Genomic DNA, 26,605 nt, shown 5'->3' with positions numbered 1-26,605 from the left:
TATGGAGGATGCGGGCATCGGTCCCGCTACCTCTCGCATGCTAAGCGAGCGCTCTACCATTTGAGCTAATCCCCCACCTTACATGTGACAACTATCCTTGGCAGAGTTCAAAACTCCTCGGTCTTGAGTCACAATCTACAATCTGGTTCGACTGCTTACTTGACATCAGTTGGAATCTCACAGGGAATGCGGGTACCGATTCCGCTGCATAAGACAGGCAAAGGAAGTGCTGCGGCATTTGAGCCAACTCGCACTTCCATTGCTCCTACCTGGGAGAGTTGAATCGTCCCATGCTTTGGAGCTGCTTTTCCGAAACACGTGCAAAGTTTGTTGTGGAACGGAGCTCCATTTTTTAATGAAAAAAATCTGTTGGAGAATGCGGGCATCAATCCCGCTGCCTCTCGCATGCGAAGCAAGCGCTCTACCACTTGAGCTAATTCCCCCATGTTAAGCTGCTTGTCGGGGAACTGGTGAGGGTCAGCATGAGGACAGAAATTGTCTGAAACCAACCGTGTCTCGGAAGTCGTCGTCCTTCATGCCAATGCGATTCTTGTTAATGTTTCTGTGGAAAGAAGCTAAATCTTGCCAGCTAAACAGCATCACCTATGGAGGATGCGGGCATCGATCGCGCTACCTCTCGCATGCAAAGCGAGCGCTCTCCCATTTGAGCTAAGCCCCCATGTTGAGGTTCTCGTCGGGAAACTTGTGATCGTCAGCATTAGGACAACCGTGTCTGTGAAGTAGTCATCCTTCATGCGATTCTTGTAAATGTTTCTGTGGAAAGAAGCTAAATCTTGCCAGTTAAACAGCATCACCTATGGAGGATGCGGGCATCGATCCCGCTACCTCTCGCATGCAAAGCGAGCGCTCTCCCATTTGAGCTAATCCCCCATGTTGAGTTTCTCGTCGGGAAACTTGTGATCGTCAGCATTAGGACAACCGTGTCTGTGAAGTAGTCATCCTTCATGCGATTCTTGTAAATGTTTCTGTGGAAAGAAGCTAAATCTTGCCAGCTAAACAGAATCACCTATGGAGGATGCGGGCATCGATCCCGCTACCTCTCGCATGCTAAGCGAGCGCTCTACCATTTGAGCTAATCCCCCACCTTACATGTGACAACTATCCTTGGCAGAGTTCAAAACTCCTCGGTCTTGAGTCACAATCTACAATCTGGTTCGACTGCTTACTTGACATCAGTTGGAATCTCACAGGGAATGCGGGTACCGATTCCGCTGCATAAGACAGGCAAAGGAAGTGCTGCGGCATTTGAGCCAACTCGCACTTCCATTGCTCCTACCTGGGAGAGTTGAATCGTCCCATGCTTTGGAGCTGCTTTTCCGAAACACGTGCAAAGTTTGTTGTGGAACGGAGCTCCATTTTTTAATGAAAAAAATCTGTTGGAGAATGCGGGCATCAATCCCGCTGCCTCTCGCATGCGAAGCAAGCGCTCTACCACTTGAGCTAATTCCCCCATGTTAAGCTGCTTGTCGGGGAACTGGTGAGGGTCAGCATGAGGACAGAAATTGTCTGAAACCAACCGTGTCTCGGAAGTCGTCGTCCTTCATGCCAATGCGATTCTTGTTAATGTTTCTGTGGAAAGAAGCTAAATCTTGCCAGCTAAACAGCATCACCTATGGAGGATGCGGGCATCGATCGCGCTACCTCTCGCATGCAAAGCGAGCGCTCTCCCATTTGAGCTAAGCCCCCATGTTGAGGTTCTCGTCGGGAAACTTGTGATCGTCAGCATTAGGACAACCGTGTCTGTGAAGTAGTCATCCTTCATGCGATTCTTGTAAATGTTTCTGTGGAAAGAAGCTAAATCTTGCCAGCTAAACAGAATCACCTATGGAGGATGCGGGCATCGATCCCGCTACCTCTCGCATGCTAAGCGAGCGCTCTACCATTTGAGCTAATCCCCCACCTTACATGTGACAACTATCCTTGGCAGAGTTCAAAACTCCTCGGTCTTGAGTCACAATCTACAATCTGGTTCGACTGCTTACTTGACATCAGTTGGAATCTCACAGGGAATGCGGGTACCGATTCCGCTGCATAAGACAGGCAAAGGAAGCGCTGCGGCATTTGAGCCAACTCGCACTTCCATTGCTCCTACCTGGGAGAGTTGAATCGTCCCATGCTTTGGAGCTGCTTTTCCGAAACACGTGCAAAGTTTGTTGTGGAACGGAGCTCCATTTTTCAATGAAAAAAATCTGTTGGAGAATGCGGGCATCGATCCCGCTGCCTCTCGCATGCGAAGCAAGCGCTCTACCACTTGAGCTAATTCCCCCATGTTAAGCTGCTTGTCGGGGAACTGGTGAGGGTCAGCATGAGGACACAAATTGTCTGAAATCAACCGTGTCTCGGAAGTCGTCGTCCTTCATGCCAATGCGATTCTTGTTAATGTTTCTGTGGAAAGAAGCTAAATCTTGCCAGTTAAACAGCATTACCTATGGAGGATGCGGGCATCGATCCCGCTACCTCTCGCATGCAAAGCGAGCGCTCTCCCATTTGAGCTAATCCCCCATGTTGAGTTTCTCATCGGGAAACTTGTGATCGTCAGCATTAGGACAACCGTGTCTGTGAAGTAGTCATCCTTCATGCGATTCTTGTAAATGTTTCTGTGGAAAGAAGCTAAATCTTGCCAGCTAAACAGAATCACCTATGGAGGATGCGGGCATCGATCCCGCTACCTCTCGCATGCTAAGCGAGCACTCTACCATTTGAGCTAATCCCCCACCTTACATGTGACAACTATCCTTGGCAGAGTTCAAAACTCCTCGGTCTTGAGTCACAATCTACAATCTGGTTCGACTGCTTACTTGACATCAGTTGGAATCTCACAGGGAATGCGGGTACCGATTCCGCTGCATAAGACAGGCAAAGGAAGCGCTGCGGCTTTTGAGCCAACTCGCACTTCCATTGCTCCTACCTGGGAGAGTTGAATCGTCCCATGCTTTGGAGCTGCTTTTCCGAAACACGTGCAAAGTTTGTTGTGGAACGGAGCTCCATTTTTCAATGAAAAAAATCTGTTGGAGAATGCGGGCATCGATCCCGCTGCCTCTCGCATGCGAAGCAAGCGCTCTACCACTTGAGCTAATTCCCCCATGTTAAGCTGCTTGTCGGGGAACTGGTGAGGGTCAGCATGAGGACACAAATTGTCTGAAATCAACCGTGTCTCGGAAGTCGTCGTCCTTCATGCCAATGCGATTCTTGTTAATGTTTCTGTGGAAAGAAGCTAAATCTTGCCAGTTAAACAGCATTACCTATGGAGGATGCGGGCATCGATCCCGCTACCTCTCGCATGCAAAGCGAGCGCTCTCCCATTTGAGCTAATCCCCCATGTTGAGTTTCTCATCGGGAAACTTGTGATCGTCAGCATTAGGACAACCGTGTCTGTGAAGTAGTCATCCTTCATGCGATTCTTGTAAATGTTTCTGTGGAAAGAAGCTAAATCTTGCCAGCTAAACAGAATCACCTATGGAGGATGCGGGCATCGATCCCGCTACCTCTCGCATGCTAAGCGAGCACTCTACCATTTGAGCTAATCCCCCACCTTACATGTGACAACTATCCTTGGCAGAGTTCAAAACTCCTCGGTCTTGAGTCACAATCTACAATCTGGTTCGACTGCTTACTTGACATCAGTTGGAATCTCACAGGGAATGCGGGTACCGATTCCGCTGCATAAGACAGGCAAAGGAAGCGCTGCGGCATTTGAGCTAACTCGCACTTCCATTGCTCCTACCTGGGAGAGTTGAATCGTCCCATGCTTTGGAGCTGCTTTTACGAAACACGTGCAAAGTTTGTTGTGGAACGGAGCTCCATTTTTCAATGAAAACAATCTGTTGGAGAATGCAGGGATCGATCCCGCTGCCTCTCGCATGCGAAGCAAGCGCTCTACCACTTGAGCTAATTCCCCCATGTTAAGCTGCTTGTCGGGGAACTGGTGAGGGTCAGCATGAGGACACAAATTGTCTGAAATCAACTGTGTCTCGGAAGTCGTCGTCCTTCATGCAAATGCGATTCTTGTTAATGTTTCTGTGGAAAGAAGCTAAATCTTGCCAGTTAAACAGCATCACCTATGGAGGATGCGGGCATCGATCCCGCTACCTCTCGCATGCAAAGCGAGCGCTCTACCATTTGAGCTAAGCCCCCATGTTGAGGTTCTCGTCGGGAAACTTGTGATCGTCAGCATTAGGACAACCGTGTCTGTGAAGTAGTCATCCTTCATGCGATTCTTGTAAATGTTTCTGTGGAAAGAAGCTAAATCTTGCCAGCTAAACAGAATCACCTATGGAGGATGCGGGCATCGATCGCGCTACCTCTCGCATGCAAAGCGAGCGCTCTCCCATTTGAGCTAAGCCCCCATGTTGAGGTTCTCGTCGGGAAACTTGTGATCGTCAGCATTAGGACAACCGTGTCTGTGAAGTAGTCATCCTTCATGCGATTCTTGTAAATGTTTCTGTGGAAAGAAGCTAAATCTTGCCAGCTAAACAGAATCACCTATGGAGGATGCGGGCATCGATCCCGCTACCTCTCGCATGCTAAGCGAGCGCTCTACCATTTGAGCTAATCCCCCACCTTACATGTGACAACTATTCTTGGCAGAGTTCAAAACTCCTCGGTCTTGAGTCACAATCTACAATCTGGTTCGACTGCTTACTTGACATCAGTTGGAATCTCACAGGGAATGCGGGTACCGATTCCGCTGCATAAGACAGGCAAAGGAAGCGCTGCGGCATTTGAGCCAACTCGCACTTCCATTGCTCCTACCTGGGAGAGTTGAATCGTCCCATGCTTTGGAGCTGCTTTTCCGAAACACGTGCAAAGTTTGTTGTGGAACGGAGCTCCATTTTTCAATGAAAAAAATCTGTTGGAGAATGCGGGCATCGATCCCGCTGCCTCTCGCATGCGAAGCAAGCGCTCTACCACTTGAGCTAATTCCCCCATGTTAAGCTGCTTGTCGGGGAACTGGTGAGGGTCAGCATGAGGACACAAATTGTCTGAAATCAACAGTGTCTCGGAAGTCGTCGTCCTTCATGCCAATGCGATTCTTGTTAATGTTTCTGTGGAAAGAAGCTAAATCTTGCCAGTTAAACAGCATTACCTATGGAGGATGCGGGCATCGATCCCGCTACCTCTCGCATGCAAAGCGAGCGCTCTCCCATTTGAGCTAATCCCCCATGTTGAGTTTCTCATCGGGAAACTTGTGATCGTCAGCATTAGGACAACCGTGTCTGTGAAGTAGTCATCCTTCATGCGATTCTTGTAAATGTTTCTGTGGAAAGAAGCTAAATCTTGCCAGCTAAACAGAATCACCTATGGAGGATGCGGGCATCGATCCCGCTACCTCTCGCATGCTAAGCGAGCACTCTACCATTTGAGCTAATCCCCCACCTTACATGTGACAACTATCCTTGGCAGAGTTCAAAACTCCTCGGTCTTGAGTCACAATCTACAATCTGGTTCGACTGCTTACTTGACATCAGTTGGAATCTCACAGGGAATGCGGGTACCGATTCCGCTGCATAAGACAGGCAAAGGAAGCGCTGCGGCATTTGAGCTAACTCGCACTTCCATTGCTCCTACCTGGGAGAGTTGAATCGTCCCATGCTTTGGAGCTGCTTTTACGAAACACGTGCAAAGTTTGTTGTGGAACGGAGCTCCATTTTTCAATGAAAACAATCTGTTGGAGAATGCAGGCATCGATCCCGCTGCCTCTCGCATGCGAAGCAAGCGCTCTACCACTTGAGCTAATTCCCCCATGTTAAGCTGCTTGTCGGGGAACTGGTGAGGGTCAGCATGAGGACACAAATTGTCTGAAACCAACCGTGTCTCGGAAGTCGTCGTCCTTCATGCCAATGCGATTCTTGTTAATGTTTCTGTGGAAAGAAGCTAAATCTTGCCAGTTAAACAGCATTACCTATGGAGGATGCGGGCATCGATCCCGCTACCTCTCGCATGCAAAGCGAGCGCTCTCCCATTTGAGCTAATCCCCCATGTTGAGGTTCTCGTCAGGAAACTTGTGATCGTCAGCATTAGGACAACCGTGTCTGTGAAGTAGTCATCCTTCATGCGATTCTTGTAAATGTTTCTGTGGAAAGAAGCTAAATCTTGCCAGCTAAACAGAATCACCTATGGAGGATGCGGGCATCGGTCCCGCTACCTCTCGCATGCTAAGCGAGCGCTCTACCATTTGAGCTAATCCCCCACCTTACATGTGACAACTATCCTTGGCAGAGTTCAAAACTCCTCGGTCTTGAGTCACAATCTACAATCTGGTTCGACTGCTTACTTGACATCAGTTGGAATCTCACAGGGAATGCGGGTACCGATTCCGCTGCATAAGACAGGCAAAGGAAGTGCTGCGGCATTTGAGCCAACTCGCACTTCCATTGCTCCTACCTGGGAGAGTTGAATCGTCCCATGCTTTGGAGCTGCTTTTCCGAAACACGTGCAAAGTTTGTTGTGGAACGGAGCTCCATTTTTTAATGAAAAAAATCTGTTGGAGAATGCGGGCATCAATCCCGCTGCCTCTCGCATGCGAAGCAAGCGCTCTACCACTTGAGCTAATTCCCCCATGTTAAGCTGCTTGTCGGGGAACTGGTGAGGGTCAGCATGAGGACAGAAATTGTCTGAAACCAACCGTGTCTCGGAAGTCGTCGTCCTTCATGCCAATGCGATTCTTGTTAATGTTTCTGTGGAAAGAAGCTAAATCTTGCCAGCTAAACAGAATCACCTATGGAGGATGCGGGCATCGATCGCGCTACCTCTCGCATGCAAAGCGAGCGCTCTCCCATTTGAGCTAAGCCCCCATGTTGAGGTTCTCGTCGGGAAACTTGTGATCGTCAGCATTAGGACAACCGTGTCTGTGAAGTAGTCATCCTTCATGCGATTCTTGTAAATGTTTCTGTGGAAAGAAGCTAAATCTTGCCAGCTAAACAGAATCACCTATGGAGGATGCGGGCATCGATCCCGCTACCTCTCGCATGCTAAGCGAGCGCTCTACCATTTGAGCTAATCCCCCACCTTACATGTGACAACTATCCTTGGCAGAGTTCAAAACTCCTCGGTCTTGAGTCACAATCTACAATCTGGTTCGACTGCTTACTTGACATCAGTTGGAATCTCACAGGGAATGCGGGTACCGATTCCGCTGCATAAGACAGGCAAAGGAAGCGCTGCGGCATTTGAGCCAACTCGCACTTCCATTGCTCCTACCTGGGAGAGTTGAATCGTCCCATGCTTTGGAGCTGCTTTTCCGAAACACGTGCAAAGTTTGTTGTGGAACGGAGCTCCATTTTTCAATGAAAAAAATCTGTTGGAGAATGCGGGCATCGATCCCGCTGCCTCTCGCATGCGAAGCAAGCGCTCTACCACTTGAGCTAATTCCCCCATGTTAAGCTGCTTGTCGGGGAACTGGTGAGGGTCAGCATGAGGACACAAATTGTCTGAAATCAACCGTGTCTCGGAAGTCGTCGTCCTTCATGCCAATGCGATTCTTGTTAATGTTTCTGTGGAAAGAAGCTAAATCTTGCCAGTTAAACAGCATTACCTATGGAGGATGCGGGCATCGATCCCGCTACCTCTCGCATGCAAAGCGAGCGCTCTCCCATTTGAGCTAATCCCCCATGTTGAGTTTCTCATCGGGAAACTTGTGATCGTCAGCATTAGGACAACCGTGTCTGTGAAGTAGTCATCCTTCATGCGATTCTTGTAAATGTTTCTGTGGAAAGAAGCTAAATCTTGCCAGCTAAACAGAATCACCTATGGAGGATGCGGGCATCGATCCCGCTACCTCTCGCATGCTAAGCGAGCACTCTACCATTTGAGCTAATCCCCCACCTTACATGTGACAACTATCCTTGGCAGAGTTCAAAACTCCTCGGTCTTGAGTCACAATCTACAATCTGGTTCGACTGCTTACTTGACATCAGTTGGAATCTCACAGGGAATGCGGGTACCGATTCCGCTGCATAAGACAGGCAAAGGAAGCGCTGCGGCATTTGAGCTAACTCGCACTTCCATTGCTCCTACCTGGGAGAGTTGAATCGTCCCATGCTTTGGAGCTGCTTTTACGAAACACGTGCAAAGTTTGTTGTGGAACGGAGCTCCATTTTTCAATGAAAACAATCTGTTGGAGAATGCAGGCATCGATCCCGCTGCCTCTCGCATGCGAAGCAAGCGCTCTACCACTTGAGCTAATTCCCCCATGTTAAGCTGCTTGTCGGGGAACTGGTGAGGGTCAGCATGAGGACACAAATTGTCTGAAATCAACTGTGTCTCGGAAGTCGTCGTCCTTCATGCCAATGCGATTCTTGTTAATGTTTCTGTGGAAAGAAGCTAAATCTTGCCAGTTAAACAGCATCACCTATGGAGGATGCGGGCATCGATCCCGCTACCTCTCGCATGCAAAGCGAGCGCTCTACCATTTGAGCTAAGCCCCCATGTTGAGGTTCTCGTCGGGAAACTTGTGATCGTCAGCATTAGGACAACCGTGTCTGTGAAGTAGTCATCCTTCATGCGATTCTTGTAAATGTTTCTGTGGAAAGAAGCTAAATCTTGCCAGCTAAACAGAATCACCTATGGAGGATGCGGGCATCGATCCCGCTACCTCTCGCATGCTAAGCGAGCGCTCTACCATTTGAGCTAATCCCCCACCTTACATGTGACAACTATCCTTGGCAGAGTTCAAAACTCCTCGGTCTTGAGTCACAATCTACAATCTGGTTCGACTGCTTACTTGACATCAGTTGGAATCTCACAGGGAATGCGGGTACCGATTCCGCTGCATAAGACAGGCAAAGGAAGCGCTGCGGCATTTGAGCCAACTCGCACTTCCATTGCTCCTACCTGGGAGAGTTGAATCGTCCCATGCTTTGGAGCTGCTTTTCCGAAACACGTGCAAAGTTTGTTGTGGAACGGAGCTCCATTTTTCAATGAAAAAAATCTGTTGGAGAATGCGGGCATCGATCCCGCTGCCTCTCGCATGCGAAGCAAGCGCTCTACCACTTGAGCTAATTCCCCCATGTTAAGCTGCTTGTCGGGGAACTGGTGAGGGTCAGCATGAGGACACAAATTGTCTGAAATCAACCGTGTCTCGGAAGTCGTCGTCCTTCATGCCAATGCGATTCTTGTTAATGTTTCTGTGGAAAGAAGCTAAATCTTGCCAGTTAAACAGCATTACCTATGGAGGATGCGGGCATCGATCCCGCTACCTCTCGCATGCAAAGCGAGCGCTCTCCCATTTGAGCTAATCCCCCATGTTGAGTTTCTCATCGGGAAACTTGTGATCGTCAGCATTAGGACAACCGTGTCTGTGAAGTAGTCATCCTTCATGCGATTCTTGTAAATGTTTCTGTGGAAAGAAGCTAAATCTTGCCAGCTAAACAGAATCACCTATGGAGGATGCGGGCATCGATCCCGCTACCTCTCGCATGCTAAGCGAGCACTCTACCATTTGAGCTAATCCCCCACCTTACATGTGACAACTATCCTTGGCAGAGTTCAAAACTCCTCGGTCTTGAGTCACAATCTACAATCTGGTTCGACTGCTTACTTGACATCAGTTGGAATCTCACAGGGAATGCGGGTACCGATTCCGCTGCATAAGACAGGCAAAGGAAGCGCTGCGGCATTTGAGCTAACTCGCACTTCCATTGCTCCTACCTGGGAGAGTTGAATCGTCCCATGCTTTGGAGCTGCTTTTACGAAACACGTGCAAAGTTTGTTGTGGAACGGAGCTCCATTTTTCAATGAAAACAATCTGTTGGAGAATGCAGGCATCGATCCCGCTGCCTCTCGCATGCGAAGCAAGCGCTCTACCACTTGAGCTAATTCCCCCATGTTAAGCTGCTTGTCGGGGAACTGGTGAGGGTCAGCATGAGGACACAAATTGTCTGAAATCAACTGTGTCTCGGAAGTCGTCGTCCTTCATGCCAATGCGATTCTTGTTAATGTTTCTGTGGAAAGAAGCTAAATCTTGCCAGTTAAACAGCATCACCTATGGAGGATGCGGGCATCGATCCCGCTACCTCTCGCATGCAAAGCGAGCGCTCTACCATTTGAGCTAAGCCCCCATGTTGAGGTTCTCGTCGGGAAACTTGTGATCGTCAGCATTAGGACAACCGTGTCTGTGAAGTAGTCATCCTTCATGCGATTCTTGTAAATGTTTCTGTGGAAAGAAGCTAAATCTTGCCAGCTAAACAGAATCACCTATGGAGGATGCGGGCATCGATCGCGCTACCTCTCGCATGCAAAGCGAGCGCTCTCCCATTTGAGCTAAGCCCCCATGTTGAGGTTCTCGTCGGGAAACTTGTGATCGTCAGCATTAGGACAACCGTGTCTGTGAAGTAGTCATCCTTCATGCGATTCTTGTAAATGTTTCTGTGGAAAGAAGCTAAATCTTGCCAGCTAAACAGAATCACCTATGGAGGATGCGGGCATCGATCCCGCTACCTCTCGCATGCTAAGCGAGCGCTCTACCATTTGAGCTAATCCCCCACCTTACATGTGACAACTATCCTTGGCAGAGTTCAAAACTCCTCGGTCTTGAGTCACAATCTACAATCTGGTTCGACTGCTTACTTGACATCAGTTGGAATCTCACAGGGAATGCGGGTACCGATTCCGCTGCATAAGACAGGCAAAGGAAGCGCTGCGGCATTTGAGCCAACTCGCACTTCCATTGCTCCTACCTGGGAGAGTTGAATCGTCCCATGCTTTGGAGCTGCTTTTCCGAAACACGTGCAAAGTTTGTTGTGGAACGGAGCTCCATTTTTCAATGAAAAAAATCTGTTGGAGAATGCGGGCATCGATCCCGCTGCCTCTCGCATGCGAAGCAAGCGCTCTACCACTTGAGCTAATTCCCCCATGTTAAGCTGCTTGTCGGGGAACTGGTGAGGGTCAGCATGAGGACACAAATTGTCTGAAATCAACCGTGTCTCGGAAGTCGTCGTCCTTCATGCCAATGCGATTCTTGTTAATGTTTCTGTGGAAAGAAGCTAAATCTTGCCAGTTAAACAGCATTACCTATGGAGGATGCGGGCATCGATCCCGCTACCTCTCGCATGCAAAGCGAGCGCTCTCCCATTTGAGCTAATCCCCCATGTTGAGTTTCTCATCGGGAAACTTGTGATCGTCAGCATTAGGACAACCGTGTCTGTGAAGTAGTCATCCTTCATGCGATTCTTGTAAATGTTTCTATGGAAAGAAGCTAAATCTTGCCAGCTAAACAGAATCACCTATGGAGGATGCGGGCATCGATCCCACTACCTCTCGCATGCTAAGCGAGCACTCTACCATTTGAGCTAATCCCCCACCTTACATGTGACAACTATCCTTGGCAGAGTTCAAAACTCCTCGGTCTTGAGTCACAATCTACAATCTGGTTCGACTGCTTACTTGACATCAGTTGGAATCTCACAGGGAATGCGGGTACCGATTCCGCTGCATAAGACAGGCAAAGGAAGCGCTGCGGCATTTGAGCTAACTCGCACTTCCATTGCTCCTACCTGGGAGAGTTGAATCGTCCCATGCTTTGGAGCTGCTTTTACGAAACACGTGCAAAGTTTGTTGTGGAACGGAGCTCCATTTTTCAATGAAAACAATCTGTTGGAGAATGCAGGCATCGATCCCGCTGCCTCTCGCATGCGAAGCAAGCGCTCTACCACTTGAGCTAATTCCCCCATGTTAAGCTGCTTGTCGGGGAACTGGTGAGGGTCAGCATGAGGACACAAATTGTCTGAAACCAACCGTGTCTCGGAAGTCGTCGTCCTTCATGCCAATGCGATTCTTGTTAATGTTTCTGTGGAAAGAAGCTAAATCTTGCCAGCTAAACAGCATCACCTATGGAGGATGCGGGCATCGATCCCGCTACCTCTCGCATGCAAAGCGAGCGCTCTACCATTTGAGCTAAGACCCCATGTTGAGGTTCTCGTCGGGAAACTTGCGATCGTCAGCATTAGGACAACCGTGTCTGTGAAGTAGTCATCCTTCATGCGATTCTTGTAAATGTTTCTGTGGAAAGAAGCTAAATCTTGCCAGCTAAACAGAATCACCTATGGAGGATGCGGGCATCGATCCCGCTACCTCTCGCATGCTAAGCGAGCACTCTACCATTTGAGCTAATCCCCCACCTTACATGTGACAACTATCCTTGGCAGAGTTCAAAACTCCTCGGTCTTGAGTCACAATCTACAATCTGGTTCGACTGCTTACTTGACATCAGTTGGAATCTCACAGGGAATGCGGGTACCGATTCCGCTGCATAAGACAGGCAAAGGAAGCGCTGCGGCATTTGAGCTAACTCGCACTTCCATTGCTCCTACCTGGGAGAGTTGAATCGTCCCATGCTTTGGAGCTGCTTTTACGAAACACGTGCAAAGTTTGTTGTGGAACGGAGCTCCATTTTTCAATGAAAACAATCTGTTGGAGAATGCAGGCATCGATCCCGCTGCCTCTCGCATGCGAAGCAAGCGCTCTACCACTTGAGCTAATTCCCCCATGTTAAGCTGCTTGTCGGGGAACTGGTGAGGGTCAGCATGAGGACACAAATTGTCTGAAATCAACTGTGTCTCGGAAGTCGTCGTCCTTCATGCCAATGCGATTCTTGTTAATGTTTCTGTGGAAAGAAGCTAAATCTTGCCAGTTAAACAGCATCACCTATGGAGGATGCGGGCATCGATCCCGCTACCTCTCGCATGCAAAGCGAGCGCTCTACCATTTGAGCTAAGCCCCCATGTTGAGGTTCTCGTCGGGAAACTTGTGATCGTCAGCATTAGGACAACCGTGTCTGTGAAGTAGTCATCCTTCATGCGATTCTTGTAAATGTTTCTGTGGAAAGAAGCTAAATCTTGCCAGCTAAACAGAATCACCTATGGAGGATGCGGGCATCGATCCCGCTACCTCTCGCATGCTAAGCGAGCGCTCTACCATTTGAGCTAATCCCCCACCTTACATGTGACAACTATCCTTGGCAGAGTTCAAAACTCCTCGGTCTTGAGTCACAATCTACAATCTGGTTCGACTGCTTACTTGACATCAGTTGGAATCTCACAGGGAATGCGGGTACCGATTCCGCTGCATAAGACAGGCAAAGGAAGCGCTGCGGCATTTGAGCCAACTCGCACTTCCATTGCTCCTACCTGGGAGAGTTGAATCGTCCCATGCTTTGGAGCTGGTTTTCCGAAACACGTGCAAAGTTTGTTGTGGAACGGAGCTCCATTTTTCAATGAAAAAAATCTGTTGGAGAATGCGGGCATCGATCCCGCTGCCTCTCGCATGCGAAGCAAGCGCTCTACCACTTGAGCTAATTCCCCCATGTTAAGCTGCTTGTCGGGGAACTGGTGAGGGTCAGCATGAGGACACAAATTGTCTGAAACCAACCGTGTCTCGGAAGTCGTCGTCCTTCATGCCAATGCGATTCTTGTTAATGTTTCTGTGGAAAGAAGCTAAATCTTGCCAGTTAAACAGCATTACCTATGGAGGATGCGGGCATCGATCCCGCTACCTCTCGCATGCAAAGCGAGCGCTCTCCCATTTGAGCTAATCCCCCATGTTGAGTTTCTCATCGGGAAACTTGTGATCGTCAGCATTAGGACAACCGTGTCTGTGAAGTAGTCATCCTTCATGCGATTCTTGTAAATGTTTCTGTGGAAAGAAGCTAACTCTTGCCAGCTAAACAGAATCACCTATGGAGGATGCGGGCATCGATCCCGCTACCTCTCGCATGCTAAGCGAGCACTCTACCATTTGAGCTAATCCCCCACCTTACATGTGACAACTATCCTTGGCAGAGTTCAAAACTCCTCGGTCTTGAGTCACAATCTACAATCTGGTTCGACTGCTTACTTGACATCAGTTGGAATCTCACAGGGAATGCGGGTACCGATTCCGCTGCATAAGACAGGCAAAGGAAGCGCTGCGGCATTTGAGCTAACTCGCACTTCCATTGCTCCTACCTGGGAGAGTTGAATCGTCCCATGCTTTGGAGCTGCTTTTACGAAACACGTGCAAAGTTTGTTGTGGAACGGAGCTCCATTTTTCAATGAAAACAATCTGTTGGAGAATGCAGGCATCGATCCCGCTGCCTCTCGCATGCGAAGCAAGCGCTCTACCACTTGAGCTAATTCCCCCATGTTAAGCTGCTTGTCGGGGAACTGGTGAGGGTCAGCATGAGGACACAAATTGTCTGAAATCAACTGTGTCTCGGAAGTCGTCGTCCTTCATGCCAATACGATTCTTGTTAATGTTTCTGTGGAAAGAAGCTAAATCTTGCCAGTTAAACAGCATCACCTATGGAGGATGCGGGCATCGATCCCGCTACCTCTCGCATGCAAAGCGAGCGCTCTACCATTTGAGCTAAGCCCCCATGTTGAGGTTCTCGTCGGGAAACTTGTGATCGTCAGCATTAGGACAACCGTGTCTGTGAAGTAGTCATCCTTCATGCGATTCTTGTAAATGTTTCTGTGGAAAGAAGCTAAATCTTGCCAGCTAAACAGAATCACCTATGGAGGATGCGGGCATCGATCGCGCTACCTCTCGCATGCAAAGCGAGCGCTCTCCCATTTGAGCTAAGCCCCCATGTTGAGGTTCTCGTCGGGAAACTTGTGATCGTCAGCATTAGGACAACCGTGTCTGTGAAGTAGTCATCCTTCATGCGATTCTTGTAAATGTTTCTGTGGAAAGAAGCTAAATCTTGCCAGCTAAACAGAATCACCTATGGAGGATGCGGGCATCGATCCCGCTACCTCTCGCATGCTAAGCGAGCGCTCTACCATTTGAGCTAATCCCCCACCTTACATGTGACAATTATCCTTGGCAGAGTTCAAAACTCCTCGGTCTTGAGTCACAATCTACAATCTGGTTCGACTGCTTACTTGACATCAGTTGGAATCTCACAGGGAATGCGGGTACCGATTCCGCTGCATAAGACAGGCAAAGGAAGCGCTGCGGCATTTGAGCCAACTCGCACTTCCATTGCTCCTACCTGGGAGAGTTGAATCGTCCCATGCTTTGGAGCTGCTTTTCCGAAACACGTGCAAAGTTTGTTGTGGAACGGAGCTCCATTTTTCAATGAAAAAAATCTGTTGGAGAATGCGGGCATCGATCCCGCTGCCTCTCGCATGCGAAGCAAGCGCTCTACCACTTGAGCTAATTCCCCCATGTTAAGCTGCTTGTCGGGGAACTGGTGAGGGTCAGCATGAGGACACAAATTGTCTGAAATCAACCGTGTCTCGGAAGTCGTCGTCCTTCATGCCAATGCGATTCTTGTTAATGTTTCTGTGGAAAGAAGCTAAATCTTGCCAGTTAAACAGCATTACCTATGGAGGATGCGGGCATCGATCCCGCTACCTCTCGCATGCAAAGCGAGCGCTCTCCCATTTGAGCTAATCCCCCATGTTGAGTTTCTCATCGGGAAACTTGTGATCGTCAGCATTAGGACAACCGTGTCTGTGAAGTAGTCATCCTTCATGCGATTCTTGTAAATGTTTCTGTGGAAAGAAGCTAAATCTTGCCAGCTAAACAGAATCACCTATGGAGGATGCGGGCATCGATCCCGCTACCTCTCGCATGCTAAGCGAGCACTCTACCATTTGAGCTAATCCCCCACCTTACATGTGACAACTATCCTTGGCAGAGTTCAAAACTCCTCGGTCTTGAGTCACAATCTACAATCTGGTTCGACTGCTTACTTGACATCAGTTGGAATCTCACAGGGAATGCGGGTACCGATTCCGCTGCATAAGACAGGCAAAGGAAGCGCTGCGGCATTTGAGCTAACTCGCACTTCCATTGCTCCTACCTGGGAGAGTTGAATCGTCCCATGCTTTGGAGCTGCTTTTACGAAACACGTGCAAAGTTTGTTGTGGAACGGAGCTCCATTTTTCAATGAAAACAATCTGTTGGAGAATGCAGGCATCGATCCCGCTGCCTCTCGCATGCGAAGCAAGCGCTCTACCACTTGAGCTAATTCCCCCATGTTAAGCTGCTTGTCGGGGAACTGGTGAGGGTCAGCATGAGGACACAAATTGTCTGAAATCAACCGTGTCTCGGAAGTCGTCGTCCTTCATGCCAATGCGATTCTTGTTAATGTTTCTGTGGAAAGAAGCTAAATCTTGCCAGTTAAACAGCATCACCTATGGAGGATGCGGGCATCGATCCCGCTACCTCTCGCATGCAAAGCGAGCGCTCTACCATTTGAGCTAATCCCCCACCTTACATGTGACAACTATCCTTGGCAGAGTTCAAAACTCCTCGGTCTTGAGTCACAATCTACAATCTGGTTCGACTGCTTACTTGACATCAGTTGGAATCTCACAGGGAATGCGGGTACCGATTCCGCTGCATAAGACAGGCAAAGGAAGCGCTGCGGCATTTGAGCTAACTCGCACTTCCATTGCTCCTACCTGGGAGAGTTGAATCGTCCCATGCTTTGGAGCTGCTTTTACGAAACACGTGCAAAGTTTGTTGTGGAACGGAGCTCCATTTTTCAATGAAAACAATCTGTTGGAGAATGCAGGCATCGATCCCGCTGCCTCTCGCATGCGAAGCAAGCGTTCTACCACTTGAGCTAATTCCCCCATGTTAAGCTGCTTGTCGGGGAACTGGTGAGGGTCAGCATGAGGACACAAATTGTCTGAAATCAACCGTGTCTCGGAAGTCGTCGTCCTTCATGCCAATGCGATTCTTGTTAATGTTTCTGTGGAAAGAAGCTAAATCTTGCCAGTTAAACAGCATCACCTATGGAGGATGCGGGCATCGATCCCGCTACCTCTCGCATGCAAAGCGAGCGCTCTACCATTTGAGCTAATCCCCCACCTTACATGTGACAACTATCCTTGGCAGAGTTCAAAACTCCTCGGTCTTGAGTCACAATCTACAATCTGGTTCGACTGCTTACTTGACATCAGTTGGAATCTCACAGGGAATGCGGGTACCGATTCCGCTGCATAAGACAGGCAAAGGAAGCGCTGCGGCATTTGAGCCAACTCGCACTTCCATTGCTCCTACCTGGGAGAGTTGAATCGTCCCATGCTTTGGAGCTGCTTTTCCGAAACACGTGCAAAGTTTGTTGTGGAACGGAGCTCCATTTTTCAATGAAACAAATCTGTTGGAGAATGCGGGCATCGATCCCGCTGCCTCTCGCATGCGAAGCAAGCGCTCTACCACTTGAGCTAATTCCCCCATGTTAAGCTGCTTGTCGGGGAACTGGTGAGGGTCAGCATGAGGACACAAATTGTCTGAAACCAACCGTGTCTCGGAAGTCGTCGTCCTTCATGCCAATGCGATTCTTGTTAATGTTTCTGTGGAAAGAAGCTAAATCTTGCCAGTTAAACAGCATTACCTATGGAGGATGCGGGCATCGATCCCGCTACCTCTCGCATGCAAAGCGAGCGCTCTCCCATTTGAGCTAATCCCCCATGTTGAGTTTCTCGTCGGGAAACTTGTGATCGTCAGCATTAGGACAACCGTGTCTGTGAAGTAGTCATCCTTCATGCGATTCTTGTAAACGTTTCTGTGGAAAGAAGCTAAATCTTGCCAGCTAAACAGAATCACCTATGGAGGATGCGGGCATCGATCCCGCTACCTCTCGCATGCTAAGCGAGCGCTCTACCATTTGAGCTAATCCCCCACCTTACATGTGACAACTATCCTTGGCAGAGTTCAAAACTCCTCGGTCTTGAGTCACAATCTACAATCTGGTTCGACTGCTTACTTGACATCAGTTGGAATCTCACAGGGAATGCGGGTACCGATTCCGCTGCATAAGACAGGCAAAGGAAGCGCTGCGGCATTTGAGCCAACTCGCACTTCCATTGCTCCTACCTGGGAGAGTTGAATCGTCCCATGCTTTGGAGCTGCTTTTCCGAAACACGTGCAAAGTTTGTTGTGGAACGGAGCTCCATTTTTCAATGAAAAAAATCTGTTGGAGAATGCGGGCATCGATCCCGCTGCCTCTCGCATGCGAAGCAAGCGCTCTACCACTTGAGCTAATTCCCCCATGTTAAGCTGCTTGTCGGGGAACTGGTGAGGGTCAGCATGAGGACACAAATTGTCTGAAACCAACCGTGTCTTGGAAGTCGTCGTCCTTCATGCCAATGCGATTCTTGTTAATGTTTCTGTGGAAAGAAGCTAAATCTTGCCAGCTAAACAGCATCACCTATGGAGGATGCGGGCATCGATCCCGCTACCTCTCGCATGCAAAGCGAGCGCTCTACCATTTGAGCTAAGCCCCCATGTTGAGGTTCTCGTCGGGAAACTTGTGATCGTCAGCATTAGGACAACCGTGTCTGTGAAGTAGTCATCCTTCATGCGATTCTTGTAAATGTTTCTGTGGAAAGAAGCTAAATCTTGCCAGCTAAACAGAATCACCTATGGAGGATGCGGGCATCGATCCCGCTACCTCTCGCATGCTAAGCGAGCGCTCTACCATTTGAGCTAATCCCCCACCTTACATGTGACAACTATCCTTGGCAGACTTCAAAACTCCTCGGTCTTGAGTCACAATCTACAATCTGGTTCGACTGCTTACTTGACATCAGTTGGAATCTCACAGGGAATGCGGGTACCGATTCCGCTGCATAAGACAGGCAAAGGAAGTGCTGCGGCATTTGAGCCAACTCGCACTTCCATTGCTCCTACCTGGGAGAGTTGAATCGTCCCATGCTTTGGAGCTGCTTTTCCGAAACACGTGCAAAGTTTGTTGTGGAACGGAGCTCCATTTTTTAATGAAAAAAATCTGTTGGAGAATGCGGGCATCAATCCCGCTGCCTCTCGCATGCGAAGCAAGCGCTCTACCACTTGAGCTAATTCCCCCATGTTAAGCTGCTTGTCGGGGAACTGGTGAGGGTCAGCATGAGGACAGAAATTGTCTGAAACCAACCGTGTCTCGGAAGTCGTCGTCCTTCATGCCAATGCGATTCTTGTTAATGTTTCTGTGGAAAGAAGCTAAATCTTGCCAGCTAAACAGCATCACCTATGGAGGATGCGGGCATCGATCGCGCTACCTCTCGCATGCAAAGCGAGCGCTCTCCCATTTGAGCTAAGCCCCCATGTTGAGGTTCTCGTCGGGAAACTTGTGATCGTCAGCATTAGGACAACCGTGTCTGTGAAGTAGTCATCCTTCATGCGATTCTTGTAAATGTTTCTGTGGAAAGAAGCTAAATCTTGCCAGCTAAACAGAATCACCTATGGAGGATGCGGGCATCGATCCCGCTACCTCTCGCATGCTAAGCGAGCGCTCTACCATTTGAGCTAATCCCCTACCTTACATGTGACAACTATCCTTGGCAGAGTTCAAAACTCCTCGGTCTTGAGTCACAATCTACAATCTGGTTCGACTGCTTACTTGACATCAGTTGGAATCTCACAGGGAATGCGGGTACCGATTCCGCTGCATAAGACAGGCAAAGGAAGCGCTGCGGCATTTGAGCCAACTCGCACTTCCATTGCTCCTACCTGGGAGAGTTGAATCGTCCCATGCTTTGGAGCTGCTTTTCCGAAACACGTGCAAAGTTTGTTGTGGAACGGAGCTCCATTTTTCAATGAAAAAAATCTGTTGGAGAATGCGGGCATCGATCCCGCTGCCTCTCGCATGCGAAGCAAGCGCTCTACCACTTGAGCTAATTCCCCCATGTTAAGCTGCTTGTCGGGGAACTGGTGAGGGTCAGCATGAGGACACAAATTGTCTGAAATCAACCGTGTCTCGGAAGTCGTCGTCCTTCATGCCAATGCGATTCTTGTTAATGTTTCTGTGGAAAGAAGCTAAATCTTGCCAGTTAAACAGCATTATCTATGGAGGATGCGGGCATCGATCCCGCTACCTCTCGCATGCAAAGCGAGCGCTCTCCCATTTGAGCTAATCCCCCATGTTGAGTTTCTCATCGGGAAACTTGTGATCGTCAGCATTAGGACAACCGTGTCTGTGAAGTAGTCATCCTTCATGCGATTCTTGTAAATGTTTCTGTGGAAAGAAGCTAAATCTTGCCAGCTAAACAGAATCACCTATGGAGGATGCGGGCATCGATCCCGCTACCTCTCGCATGCTAAGCGAGCACTCTACCATTTGAGCTAATCCCCCACCTTACATGTGACAACTATCCTTGGCAGAGTTCAAAACTCCTCGGTCTTGAGTCACAATCTACAATCTGGTTCGACTGCTTACTTGACATCAGTTGGAATCTCACAGGGAATGCGGGTACCGATTCCGCTGCATAAGACAGGCAAAGGAAGCGCTGCGGCATTTGAGCTAACTCGCACTTCCATTGCTCCTACCTGGGAGAGTTGAATCGTCCCATGCTTTGGAGCTGCTTTTACGAAACACGTGCAAAGTTTGTTGTGGAACGGAGCTCCATTTTTCAATGAAAACAATCTGTTGGAGAATGCAGGCATCGATCCCGCTGCCTCTCGCATGCGAAGCAAGCGCTCTACCACTTGAGCTAATTCCCCCATGTTAAGCTGCTTGTCGGGGAACTGGTGAGGGTCAGCATGAGGACACAAATTGTCTGAAATCAACTGTGTCTCGGAAGTCGTCGTCCTTCATGCCAATGCGATTCTTGTTAATGTTTCTGTGGAAAGAAGCTAAATCTTGCCAGTTAAACAGCATCACCTATGGAGGATGCGGGCATCGATCCCGCTACCTCTCGCATGCAAAGCGAGCGCTCTACCATTTGAGCTAAGCCCCCATGTTGAGGTTCTCGTCGGGAAACTTGTGATCGTCAGCATTAGGACAACCGTGTCTGTGAAGTAGTCATCCTTCATGCGATTCTTGTAAATGTTTCTGTGGAAAGAAGCTAAATCTTGCCAGCTAAACAGAATCACCTATGGAGGATGCGGGCATCGATCCCGCTACCTCTCGCATGCTAAGCGAGCGCTCTACCATTTGAGCTAATCCCCCACCTTACATGTGACAACTATCCTTGGCAGAGTTCAAAACTCCTCGGTCTTGAGTCACAATCTACAATCTGGTTCGACTGCTTACTTGACATCAGTTGGAATCTCACAGGGAATGCGGGTACCGATTCCGCTGCATAAGACAGGCAAAGGAAGCGCTGCGGCATTTGAGCCAACTCGCACTTCCATTGCTCCTACCTGGGAGAGTTGAATCGTCCCATGCTTTGGAGCTGCTTTTCCGAAACACGTGCAAAGTTTGTTGTGGAACGGAGCTCCATTTTTCAATGAAAAAAATCTGTTGGAGAATGCGGGCATCGATCCCGCTGCCTCTCGCATGCGAAGCAAGCGCTCTACCACTTGAGCTAATTCCCCCATGTTAAGCTGCTTGTCGGGAAACTGGTGAGGGTCAGCATGAGGACACAAATTGTCTGAAATCAACCGTTTCTCGGAAGTCGTCGTCCTTCATGCCAATGCGATTCTTGTTAATGTTTCTGTGGAAAGAAGCTAAATCTTGCCAGTTAAACAGCATTACCTATGGAGGATGCGGGCATCGATCCCGCTACCTCTCGCATGCAAAGCGAGCGCTCTCCCATTTGAGCTAATCCCCCATGTTGAGTTTCTCATCGGGAAACTTGTGATCGTCAGCATTAGGACAACCGTGTCTGTGAAGTAGTCATCCTTCATGCGATTCTTGTAAATGTTTCTGTGGAAAGAAGCTAAATCTTGCCAGCTAAACAGAATCACCTATGGAGGATGCGGGCATCGATCCCGCTACCTCTCGCATGCTAAGCGAGCACTCTACCATTTGAGCTAATCCCCCACCTTACATGTGACAACTATCCTTGGCAGAGTTCAAAACTCCTCGGTCTTGAGTCACAATCTACAATCTGGTTCGACTGCTTACTTGACATCAGTTGGAATCTCACAGGGAATGCGGGTACTGATTCCGCTGCATAAGACAGGCAAAGGAAGCGCTGCGGCATTTGAGCTAACTCGCACTTCCATTGCTCCTACCTGGGAGAGTTGAATCGTCCCATGCTTTGGAGCTGCTTTTACGAAACACGTGCAAAGTTTGTTGTGGAACGGAGCTCCATTTTTCAATGAAAACAATCTGTTGGAGAATGCAGGCATCGATCCCGCTGCCTCTCGCATGCGAAGCAAGCGCTCTACCACTTGAGCTAATTCCCCCATGTTAAGCTGCTTGTCGGGGAACTGGTGAGGGTCAGCATGAGGACACAAATTGTCTGAAATCAACCGTGTCTCGGAAGTCGTCGTCCTTCATGCCAATGCGATTCTTGTTAATGTTTCTGTGGAAAGAAGCTAAATTTTGCCAGTTAAACAGCATTACCTATGGAGGATGCGGGCATCGATCCCGCTACCTCTCGCATGCAAAGCGAGCGCTCTCCCATTTGAGCTAATCCCCCATGTTGAGTTTCTCGTCGGGAAACTTGTGATCGTCAGCATTAGGACAACCGTGTCTGTGAAGTAGTCATCCTTCATGCGATTCTTGTAAATGTTTCTGTGGAAAGAAGCTAAATCTTGCCAGCTAAACAGAATCACCTATGGAGGATGCGGGCATCGATCCCGCTACCTCTCGCATGCTAAGCGAGCACTCTACCATTTGAGCTAATCCCCCACCTTACATGTGACAACTATCCTTGGCAGAGTTCAAAACTCCTCGGTCTTGAGTCACAATCTACAATCTGGTTCGACTGCTTACTTGACATCAGTTGGAATCTCACAGGGAATGCGGGTACCGATTCCGCTGCATAAGACAGGCAAAGGAAGCGCTGCGGCATTTGAGCTAACTCGCACTTCCATTGCTCCTACCTGGGAGAGTTGAATCGTCCCATGCTTTGGAGCTGCTTTTACGAAACACGTGCAAAGTTTGTTGTGGAACGGAGCTCCATTTTTCAATGAAAACAATCTGTTGGAGGATGCGGGCATCGATCCCGCTACCTCTCGCATGCAAAGCGAGCGCTCTCCCATTTGAGCTAATCCCCCATGTTGAGTTTCTCATCGGGAAACTTGTGATCGTCAGCATTAGGACAACCGTGTCTGTGAAGTAGTCATCCTTCATGCGATTCTTGTAAATGTTTCTGTGGAAAGAAGCTAAATCTTGCCAGCTAAACAGAATCACCTATGGAGGATGCGGGCATCGATCCCGCTACCTCTCGCATGCTAAGCGAGCACTCTACCATTTGAGCTAATCCCCCACCTTACATGTGACAACTATCCTTGGCAGAGTTCAAAACTCCTCGGTCTTGAGTCACAATCTACAATCTGGTTCGACTGCTTACTTGACATCAGTTGGAATCTCACAGGGAATGCGGGTACCGATTCCGCTGCATAAGACAGGCAAAGGAAGCGCTGCGGCATTTGAGCTAACTCGCACTTCCATTGCTCCTACCTGGGAGAGTTGAATCGTCCCATGCTTTGGAGCTGCTTTTACGAAACACGTGCAAAGTTTGTTGTGGAACGGAGCTCCATTTTTCAATGAAAACAATCTGTTGGAGAATGCAGGCATCGATCCCGCTGCCTCTCGCATGCGAAGCAAGCGCTCTACCACTTGAGCTAATTCCCCCATGTTAAGCTGCTTGTCGGGGAACTGGTGAGGGTCAGCATGAGGACACAAATTGTCTGAAATCAACTGTGTCTCGGAAGTCGTCGTCCTTCATGCCAATGCGATTCTTGTTAATGTTTCTGTGGAAAGAAGCTAAATCTTGCCAGTTAAACAGCATCACCTATGGAGGATGCGGGCATCGATCCCGCTACCTCTCGCATGCAAAGCGAGCGCTCTCCCATTTGAGCTAATCCCCCATGTTGAGTTTCTCATCGGGAAACTTGTGATCGTCAGCATTAGGACAACCGTGTCTGTGAAGTAGTCATCCTTCATGCGATTCTTGTAAACGTTTCTGTGGAAAGAAGCTAAATCTTGCCAGCTAAACAGAATCACCTATGGAGGATGCGGGCATCGATCCCGCTACCTCTCGCATGCTAAGCGAGCACTCTACCATTTGAGCTAATCCCCCACCTTACATGTGACAACTATCCTTGGCAGAGTTCAAAACTCCTCGGTCTTGAGTCACAATCTACAATCTGGTTCGACTGCTTACTTGACATCAGTTGGAATCTCACAGGGAATGCGGGTACCGATTCCGCTGCATAAGACAGGCAAAGGAAGCGCTGCGGCATTTGAGCCAACTCGCACTTCCATTGCTCCTACCTGGGAGAGTTGAATCGTCCCATGCTTTGGAGCTGCTTTTCCGAAACACGTGCAAAGTTTGTTGTGGAACGGAGCTCCATTTTTCAATGAAAAAAATCTGTTGGAGAATGCGGGCATCGATCCCGCTGCCTCTCGCATGCGAAGCAAGCGCTCTACCACTTGAGCTAATTCCCCCATGTTAAGCTGCTTGTCGGGGAACTGGTGAGGGTCAGCATGAGGACACAAATTGTCTGAAATCAACCGTGTCTCGGAAGTCGTCGTCCTTCATGCCAATGCGATTCTTGTTAATGTTTCTGTGGAAAGAAGCTAAATTTTGCCAGTTAAACAGCATTACCTATGGAGGATGCGGGCATCGATCCCGCTACCTCTCGCATGCAAAGCGAGCGCTCTCCCATTTGAGCTAATCCCCCATGTTGAGTTTCTCGTCGGGAAACTTGTGATCGTCAGCATTAGGACAACCGTGTCTGTGAAGTAGTCATCCTTCATGCGATTCTTGTAAATGTTTCTGTGGAAAGAAGCTAAATCTTGCCAGCTAAACAGAATCACCTATGGAGGATGCGGGCATCGATCCCGCTACCTCTCGCATGCTAAGCGAGCACTCTACCATTTGAGCTAATCCCCCACCTTACATGTGACAACTATCCTTGGCAGAGTTCAAAACTCCTCGGTCTTGAGTCACAATCTACAATCTGGTTCGACTGCTTACTTGACATCAGTTGGAATCTCACAGGGAATGCGGGTACCGATTCCGCTGCATAAGACAGGCAAAGGAAGCGCTGCGGCATTTGAGCTAACTCGCACTTCCATTGCTCCTACCTGGGAGAGTTGAATCGTCCCATGCTTTGGAGCTGCTTTTACGAAACACGTGCAAAGTTTGTTGTGGAACGGAGCTCCATTTTTCAATGAAAACAATCTGTTGGAGAATGCGGGCATCGATCCCGCTGCCTCTCGCATGCGAAGCAAGCGCTCTACCACTTGAGCTAATTCCCCCATGTTAAGCTGCTTGTCGGGGAACTGGTGAGGGTCAGCATGAGGACACAAATTGTCTGAAATCAACTGTGTCTCGGAAGTCGTCGTCCTTCATGCCAATGCGATTCTTGTTAATGTTTCTGTGGAAAGAAGCTAAATCTTGCCAGTTAAACAGCATCACCTATGGAGGATGCGGGCATCGATCCCGCTACCTCTCGCATGCAAAGCGAGCGCTCTACCATTTGAGCTAAGCCCCCATGTTGAGGTTCTCGTCGGGAAACTTGTGATCGTCAGCATTAGGACAACCGTGTCTGTGAAGTAGTCATCCTTCATGCGATTCTTGTAAATGTTTCTGTGGAAAGAAGCTAAATCTTGCCAGCTAAACAGAATCACCTATGGAGGATGCGGGCATCGATCCCGCTACCTCTCGCATGCTAAGCGAGCGCTCTACCATTTGAGCTAATCCCCCACCTTACATGTGACAACTATCCTTGGCAGAGTTCAAAACTCCTCGGTCTTGAGTCACAATCTACAATCTGGTTCGACTGCTTACTTGACATCAGTTGGAATCTCACACGGAATGCGGGTACCGATTCCGCTGCATAAGACAGGCAAAGGAAGCGCTGTGGCATTTGAGCCAACTCGCACTTCCATTGCTCCTACCTGGGAGAGTTGAATCGTCCCATGCTTTGGAGCTGCTTTTCCGAAACACGTGCAAAGTTTGTTGTGGAACGGAGCTCCATTTTTCAATGAAACAAATCTGTTGGAGAATGCGGGCATCGATCCCGCTGCCTCTCGCATGCGAAGCAAGCGCTCTACCACTTGAGCTAATTCCCCCATGTTAAGCTGCTTGTCGGGGAACTGGTGAGGGTCAGCATGAGGACACAAATTGTCTGAAACCAACCGTGTCTCGGAAGTCGTCGTCCTTCATGCCAATGCGATTCTTGTTAATGTTTCTGTGGAAAGAAGCTAAATCTTGCCAGTTAAACAGCATTACCTATGGAGGATGCGGGCATCGATCCCGCTACCTCTCGCATGCAAAGCGAGCGCTCTCCCATTTGAGCTAATCCCCCATGTTGAGCTTCTCGTCGGGAAACTTGTGATCGTCAGCATTAGGACAACCGTGTCTGTGAAGTAGTCATCCTTCATGCGATTCTTGTAAATGTTTCTGTGGAAAGAAGCTAAATCTTGCCAGCTAAACAGAATCACCTATGGAGGATGCGGGCATCGATCCCGCTACCTCTCGCATGCTAAGCGAGCGCTCTACCATTTGAGCTAATCCCCCACCTTACATGTGACAACTATCCTTGGCAGAGTTCAAAACTCCTCGGTCTTGAGTCACAATCTACAATCTGGTTCGACTGCTTACTTGACATCAGTTGGAATCTCACAGGGAATGCGGGTACCGATTCCGCTGCATAAGACAGGCAAAGGAAGCGCTGCGGCATTTGAGCCAACTCGCACTTCCATTGCTCCTACCTGGGAGAGTTGAATCGTCCCATGCTTTGGAGCTGC

At 48.9% G+C, this 26,605-nt stretch overlaps 63 non-coding genes across 63 annotated transcripts; all 63 read right to left on the bottom strand.

The window, feature by feature from the left end:
- Nucleotides 1–818: 818 nt before the first annotated feature.
- Nucleotides 819–891, bottom strand: trnaa-ugc (transfer RNA alanine (anticodon UGC)). The gene has a single exon. It is a non-coding gene; the product is annotated as a tRNA-Ala (tRNA).
- A 139-nt stretch (nucleotides 892–1,030) lies between these two features.
- trnaa-agc (transfer RNA alanine (anticodon AGC)) lies at nucleotides 1,031–1,103 on the bottom strand. The gene has a single exon. It is a non-coding gene; the product is annotated as a tRNA-Ala (tRNA).
- Nucleotides 1,104–1,846: 743 nt separating this feature from the next.
- Nucleotides 1,847–1,919, bottom strand: trnaa-agc (transfer RNA alanine (anticodon AGC)). The gene has a single exon. It is a non-coding gene; the product is annotated as a tRNA-Ala (tRNA).
- Nucleotides 1,920–2,214: 295 nt separating this feature from the next.
- Nucleotides 2,215–2,287, bottom strand: trnaa-cgc (transfer RNA alanine (anticodon CGC)). Its single transcript has one exon. It is a non-coding gene; the product is annotated as a tRNA-Ala (tRNA).
- A 163-nt stretch (nucleotides 2,288–2,450) lies between these two features.
- On the bottom strand, nucleotides 2,451–2,523 carry trnaa-ugc (transfer RNA alanine (anticodon UGC)). The gene has a single exon. It is a non-coding gene; the product is annotated as a tRNA-Ala (tRNA).
- Nucleotides 2,524–2,662: 139 nt separating this feature from the next.
- trnaa-agc (transfer RNA alanine (anticodon AGC)) lies at nucleotides 2,663–2,735 on the bottom strand. The gene has a single exon. It is a non-coding gene; the product is annotated as a tRNA-Ala (tRNA).
- Nucleotides 2,736–3,030: 295 nt separating this feature from the next.
- Nucleotides 3,031–3,103, bottom strand: trnaa-cgc (transfer RNA alanine (anticodon CGC)). The gene has a single exon. It is a non-coding gene; the product is annotated as a tRNA-Ala (tRNA).
- Nucleotides 3,104–3,266: 163 nt separating this feature from the next.
- On the bottom strand, nucleotides 3,267–3,339 carry trnaa-ugc (transfer RNA alanine (anticodon UGC)). Its single transcript has one exon. It is a non-coding gene; the product is annotated as a tRNA-Ala (tRNA).
- Nucleotides 3,340–3,478: 139 nt separating this feature from the next.
- Nucleotides 3,479–3,551, bottom strand: trnaa-agc (transfer RNA alanine (anticodon AGC)). The gene has a single exon. It is a non-coding gene; the product is annotated as a tRNA-Ala (tRNA).
- A 295-nt stretch (nucleotides 3,552–3,846) lies between these two features.
- Nucleotides 3,847–3,919, bottom strand: trnaa-cgc (transfer RNA alanine (anticodon CGC)). The gene has a single exon. It is a non-coding gene; the product is annotated as a tRNA-Ala (tRNA).
- A 587-nt stretch (nucleotides 3,920–4,506) lies between these two features.
- Nucleotides 4,507–4,579, bottom strand: trnaa-agc (transfer RNA alanine (anticodon AGC)). The gene has a single exon. It is a non-coding gene; the product is annotated as a tRNA-Ala (tRNA).
- Nucleotides 4,580–4,874: 295 nt separating this feature from the next.
- trnaa-cgc (transfer RNA alanine (anticodon CGC)) lies at nucleotides 4,875–4,947 on the bottom strand. Its single transcript has one exon. It is a non-coding gene; the product is annotated as a tRNA-Ala (tRNA).
- Nucleotides 4,948–5,110: 163 nt separating this feature from the next.
- Nucleotides 5,111–5,183, bottom strand: trnaa-ugc (transfer RNA alanine (anticodon UGC)). Its single transcript has one exon. It is a non-coding gene; the product is annotated as a tRNA-Ala (tRNA).
- Nucleotides 5,184–5,322: 139 nt separating this feature from the next.
- On the bottom strand, nucleotides 5,323–5,395 carry trnaa-agc (transfer RNA alanine (anticodon AGC)). Its single transcript has one exon. It is a non-coding gene; the product is annotated as a tRNA-Ala (tRNA).
- A 531-nt stretch (nucleotides 5,396–5,926) lies between these two features.
- trnaa-ugc (transfer RNA alanine (anticodon UGC)) lies at nucleotides 5,927–5,999 on the bottom strand. The gene has a single exon. It is a non-coding gene; the product is annotated as a tRNA-Ala (tRNA).
- Nucleotides 6,000–6,954: 955 nt separating this feature from the next.
- Nucleotides 6,955–7,027, bottom strand: trnaa-agc (transfer RNA alanine (anticodon AGC)). Its single transcript has one exon. It is a non-coding gene; the product is annotated as a tRNA-Ala (tRNA).
- A 295-nt stretch (nucleotides 7,028–7,322) lies between these two features.
- Nucleotides 7,323–7,395, bottom strand: trnaa-cgc (transfer RNA alanine (anticodon CGC)). Its single transcript has one exon. It is a non-coding gene; the product is annotated as a tRNA-Ala (tRNA).
- Nucleotides 7,396–7,558: 163 nt separating this feature from the next.
- trnaa-ugc (transfer RNA alanine (anticodon UGC)) lies at nucleotides 7,559–7,631 on the bottom strand. The gene has a single exon. It is a non-coding gene; the product is annotated as a tRNA-Ala (tRNA).
- Nucleotides 7,632–7,770: 139 nt separating this feature from the next.
- Nucleotides 7,771–7,843, bottom strand: trnaa-agc (transfer RNA alanine (anticodon AGC)). Its single transcript has one exon. It is a non-coding gene; the product is annotated as a tRNA-Ala (tRNA).
- Nucleotides 7,844–8,586: 743 nt separating this feature from the next.
- trnaa-agc (transfer RNA alanine (anticodon AGC)) lies at nucleotides 8,587–8,659 on the bottom strand. Its single transcript has one exon. It is a non-coding gene; the product is annotated as a tRNA-Ala (tRNA).
- Nucleotides 8,660–8,954: 295 nt separating this feature from the next.
- trnaa-cgc (transfer RNA alanine (anticodon CGC)) lies at nucleotides 8,955–9,027 on the bottom strand. Its single transcript has one exon. It is a non-coding gene; the product is annotated as a tRNA-Ala (tRNA).
- Nucleotides 9,028–9,190: 163 nt separating this feature from the next.
- trnaa-ugc (transfer RNA alanine (anticodon UGC)) lies at nucleotides 9,191–9,263 on the bottom strand. Its single transcript has one exon. It is a non-coding gene; the product is annotated as a tRNA-Ala (tRNA).
- A 139-nt stretch (nucleotides 9,264–9,402) lies between these two features.
- Nucleotides 9,403–9,475, bottom strand: trnaa-agc (transfer RNA alanine (anticodon AGC)). Its single transcript has one exon. It is a non-coding gene; the product is annotated as a tRNA-Ala (tRNA).
- A 955-nt stretch (nucleotides 9,476–10,430) lies between these two features.
- On the bottom strand, nucleotides 10,431–10,503 carry trnaa-agc (transfer RNA alanine (anticodon AGC)). The gene has a single exon. It is a non-coding gene; the product is annotated as a tRNA-Ala (tRNA).
- Nucleotides 10,504–10,798: 295 nt separating this feature from the next.
- trnaa-cgc (transfer RNA alanine (anticodon CGC)) lies at nucleotides 10,799–10,871 on the bottom strand. The gene has a single exon. It is a non-coding gene; the product is annotated as a tRNA-Ala (tRNA).
- A 163-nt stretch (nucleotides 10,872–11,034) lies between these two features.
- On the bottom strand, nucleotides 11,035–11,107 carry trnaa-ugc (transfer RNA alanine (anticodon UGC)). The gene has a single exon. It is a non-coding gene; the product is annotated as a tRNA-Ala (tRNA).
- Nucleotides 11,108–12,062: 955 nt separating this feature from the next.
- Nucleotides 12,063–12,135, bottom strand: trnaa-agc (transfer RNA alanine (anticodon AGC)). The gene has a single exon. It is a non-coding gene; the product is annotated as a tRNA-Ala (tRNA).
- Nucleotides 12,136–12,878: 743 nt separating this feature from the next.
- Nucleotides 12,879–12,951, bottom strand: trnaa-agc (transfer RNA alanine (anticodon AGC)). Its single transcript has one exon. It is a non-coding gene; the product is annotated as a tRNA-Ala (tRNA).
- A 295-nt stretch (nucleotides 12,952–13,246) lies between these two features.
- Nucleotides 13,247–13,319, bottom strand: trnaa-cgc (transfer RNA alanine (anticodon CGC)). Its single transcript has one exon. It is a non-coding gene; the product is annotated as a tRNA-Ala (tRNA).
- Nucleotides 13,320–13,482: 163 nt separating this feature from the next.
- On the bottom strand, nucleotides 13,483–13,555 carry trnaa-ugc (transfer RNA alanine (anticodon UGC)). Its single transcript has one exon. It is a non-coding gene; the product is annotated as a tRNA-Ala (tRNA).
- Nucleotides 13,556–13,694: 139 nt separating this feature from the next.
- On the bottom strand, nucleotides 13,695–13,767 carry trnaa-agc (transfer RNA alanine (anticodon AGC)). The gene has a single exon. It is a non-coding gene; the product is annotated as a tRNA-Ala (tRNA).
- Nucleotides 13,768–14,722: 955 nt separating this feature from the next.
- trnaa-agc (transfer RNA alanine (anticodon AGC)) lies at nucleotides 14,723–14,795 on the bottom strand. Its single transcript has one exon. It is a non-coding gene; the product is annotated as a tRNA-Ala (tRNA).
- A 295-nt stretch (nucleotides 14,796–15,090) lies between these two features.
- On the bottom strand, nucleotides 15,091–15,163 carry trnaa-cgc (transfer RNA alanine (anticodon CGC)). The gene has a single exon. It is a non-coding gene; the product is annotated as a tRNA-Ala (tRNA).
- A 163-nt stretch (nucleotides 15,164–15,326) lies between these two features.
- Nucleotides 15,327–15,399, bottom strand: trnaa-ugc (transfer RNA alanine (anticodon UGC)). The gene has a single exon. It is a non-coding gene; the product is annotated as a tRNA-Ala (tRNA).
- A 139-nt stretch (nucleotides 15,400–15,538) lies between these two features.
- Nucleotides 15,539–15,611, bottom strand: trnaa-agc (transfer RNA alanine (anticodon AGC)). The gene has a single exon. It is a non-coding gene; the product is annotated as a tRNA-Ala (tRNA).
- Nucleotides 15,612–16,142: 531 nt separating this feature from the next.
- Nucleotides 16,143–16,215, bottom strand: trnaa-ugc (transfer RNA alanine (anticodon UGC)). The gene has a single exon. It is a non-coding gene; the product is annotated as a tRNA-Ala (tRNA).
- Nucleotides 16,216–16,746: 531 nt separating this feature from the next.
- On the bottom strand, nucleotides 16,747–16,819 carry trnaa-ugc (transfer RNA alanine (anticodon UGC)). The gene has a single exon. It is a non-coding gene; the product is annotated as a tRNA-Ala (tRNA).
- Nucleotides 16,820–17,114: 295 nt separating this feature from the next.
- trnaa-cgc (transfer RNA alanine (anticodon CGC)) lies at nucleotides 17,115–17,187 on the bottom strand. Its single transcript has one exon. It is a non-coding gene; the product is annotated as a tRNA-Ala (tRNA).
- Nucleotides 17,188–17,350: 163 nt separating this feature from the next.
- Nucleotides 17,351–17,423, bottom strand: trnaa-ugc (transfer RNA alanine (anticodon UGC)). The gene has a single exon. It is a non-coding gene; the product is annotated as a tRNA-Ala (tRNA).
- A 139-nt stretch (nucleotides 17,424–17,562) lies between these two features.
- On the bottom strand, nucleotides 17,563–17,635 carry trnaa-agc (transfer RNA alanine (anticodon AGC)). Its single transcript has one exon. It is a non-coding gene; the product is annotated as a tRNA-Ala (tRNA).
- A 295-nt stretch (nucleotides 17,636–17,930) lies between these two features.
- Nucleotides 17,931–18,003, bottom strand: trnaa-cgc (transfer RNA alanine (anticodon CGC)). The gene has a single exon. It is a non-coding gene; the product is annotated as a tRNA-Ala (tRNA).
- Nucleotides 18,004–18,378: 375 nt separating this feature from the next.
- trnaa-agc (transfer RNA alanine (anticodon AGC)) lies at nucleotides 18,379–18,451 on the bottom strand. The gene has a single exon. It is a non-coding gene; the product is annotated as a tRNA-Ala (tRNA).
- A 1,111-nt stretch (nucleotides 18,452–19,562) lies between these two features.
- On the bottom strand, nucleotides 19,563–19,635 carry trnaa-cgc (transfer RNA alanine (anticodon CGC)). Its single transcript has one exon. It is a non-coding gene; the product is annotated as a tRNA-Ala (tRNA).
- Nucleotides 19,636–19,798: 163 nt separating this feature from the next.
- trnaa-ugc (transfer RNA alanine (anticodon UGC)) lies at nucleotides 19,799–19,871 on the bottom strand. The gene has a single exon. It is a non-coding gene; the product is annotated as a tRNA-Ala (tRNA).
- A 139-nt stretch (nucleotides 19,872–20,010) lies between these two features.
- trnaa-agc (transfer RNA alanine (anticodon AGC)) lies at nucleotides 20,011–20,083 on the bottom strand. Its single transcript has one exon. It is a non-coding gene; the product is annotated as a tRNA-Ala (tRNA).
- Nucleotides 20,084–20,826: 743 nt separating this feature from the next.
- Nucleotides 20,827–20,899, bottom strand: trnaa-agc (transfer RNA alanine (anticodon AGC)). Its single transcript has one exon. It is a non-coding gene; the product is annotated as a tRNA-Ala (tRNA).
- Nucleotides 20,900–21,194: 295 nt separating this feature from the next.
- trnaa-cgc (transfer RNA alanine (anticodon CGC)) lies at nucleotides 21,195–21,267 on the bottom strand. Its single transcript has one exon. It is a non-coding gene; the product is annotated as a tRNA-Ala (tRNA).
- A 163-nt stretch (nucleotides 21,268–21,430) lies between these two features.
- On the bottom strand, nucleotides 21,431–21,503 carry trnaa-ugc (transfer RNA alanine (anticodon UGC)). The gene has a single exon. It is a non-coding gene; the product is annotated as a tRNA-Ala (tRNA).
- A 139-nt stretch (nucleotides 21,504–21,642) lies between these two features.
- trnaa-agc (transfer RNA alanine (anticodon AGC)) lies at nucleotides 21,643–21,715 on the bottom strand. Its single transcript has one exon. It is a non-coding gene; the product is annotated as a tRNA-Ala (tRNA).
- Nucleotides 21,716–22,246: 531 nt separating this feature from the next.
- Nucleotides 22,247–22,319, bottom strand: trnaa-ugc (transfer RNA alanine (anticodon UGC)). The gene has a single exon. It is a non-coding gene; the product is annotated as a tRNA-Ala (tRNA).
- Nucleotides 22,320–22,458: 139 nt separating this feature from the next.
- Nucleotides 22,459–22,531, bottom strand: trnaa-agc (transfer RNA alanine (anticodon AGC)). The gene has a single exon. It is a non-coding gene; the product is annotated as a tRNA-Ala (tRNA).
- A 295-nt stretch (nucleotides 22,532–22,826) lies between these two features.
- Nucleotides 22,827–22,899, bottom strand: trnaa-ugc (transfer RNA alanine (anticodon UGC)). Its single transcript has one exon. It is a non-coding gene; the product is annotated as a tRNA-Ala (tRNA).
- A 139-nt stretch (nucleotides 22,900–23,038) lies between these two features.
- On the bottom strand, nucleotides 23,039–23,111 carry trnaa-agc (transfer RNA alanine (anticodon AGC)). The gene has a single exon. It is a non-coding gene; the product is annotated as a tRNA-Ala (tRNA).
- A 531-nt stretch (nucleotides 23,112–23,642) lies between these two features.
- On the bottom strand, nucleotides 23,643–23,715 carry trnaa-ugc (transfer RNA alanine (anticodon UGC)). The gene has a single exon. It is a non-coding gene; the product is annotated as a tRNA-Ala (tRNA).
- Nucleotides 23,716–23,854: 139 nt separating this feature from the next.
- trnaa-agc (transfer RNA alanine (anticodon AGC)) lies at nucleotides 23,855–23,927 on the bottom strand. The gene has a single exon. It is a non-coding gene; the product is annotated as a tRNA-Ala (tRNA).
- Nucleotides 23,928–24,222: 295 nt separating this feature from the next.
- trnaa-cgc (transfer RNA alanine (anticodon CGC)) lies at nucleotides 24,223–24,295 on the bottom strand. Its single transcript has one exon. It is a non-coding gene; the product is annotated as a tRNA-Ala (tRNA).
- A 163-nt stretch (nucleotides 24,296–24,458) lies between these two features.
- Nucleotides 24,459–24,531, bottom strand: trnaa-ugc (transfer RNA alanine (anticodon UGC)). Its single transcript has one exon. It is a non-coding gene; the product is annotated as a tRNA-Ala (tRNA).
- Nucleotides 24,532–24,670: 139 nt separating this feature from the next.
- Nucleotides 24,671–24,743, bottom strand: trnaa-agc (transfer RNA alanine (anticodon AGC)). Its single transcript has one exon. It is a non-coding gene; the product is annotated as a tRNA-Ala (tRNA).
- Nucleotides 24,744–25,038: 295 nt separating this feature from the next.
- Nucleotides 25,039–25,111, bottom strand: trnaa-cgc (transfer RNA alanine (anticodon CGC)). The gene has a single exon. It is a non-coding gene; the product is annotated as a tRNA-Ala (tRNA).
- Nucleotides 25,112–25,486: 375 nt separating this feature from the next.
- On the bottom strand, nucleotides 25,487–25,559 carry trnaa-agc (transfer RNA alanine (anticodon AGC)). Its single transcript has one exon. It is a non-coding gene; the product is annotated as a tRNA-Ala (tRNA).
- A 295-nt stretch (nucleotides 25,560–25,854) lies between these two features.
- Nucleotides 25,855–25,927, bottom strand: trnaa-cgc (transfer RNA alanine (anticodon CGC)). The gene has a single exon. It is a non-coding gene; the product is annotated as a tRNA-Ala (tRNA).
- Nucleotides 25,928–26,090: 163 nt separating this feature from the next.
- Nucleotides 26,091–26,163, bottom strand: trnaa-ugc (transfer RNA alanine (anticodon UGC)). The gene has a single exon. It is a non-coding gene; the product is annotated as a tRNA-Ala (tRNA).
- Nucleotides 26,164–26,302: 139 nt separating this feature from the next.
- On the bottom strand, nucleotides 26,303–26,375 carry trnaa-agc (transfer RNA alanine (anticodon AGC)). Its single transcript has one exon. It is a non-coding gene; the product is annotated as a tRNA-Ala (tRNA).
- Between the last annotated feature and the right edge of the window lie 230 nt (nucleotides 26,376–26,605).

The sequence above is a fragment of the Hypomesus nipponensis genome, chromosome 12, assembly GCF_054491055.1.
Source record: "Hypomesus nipponensis isolate SF chromosome 12, ASM5449105v1, whole genome shotgun sequence".
NCBI lineage: Eukaryota > Metazoa > Chordata > Actinopteri > Osmeriformes > Osmeridae > Hypomesus > Hypomesus nipponensis.
This window is presented reverse-complemented; position numbering and strand designations above follow the sequence as displayed.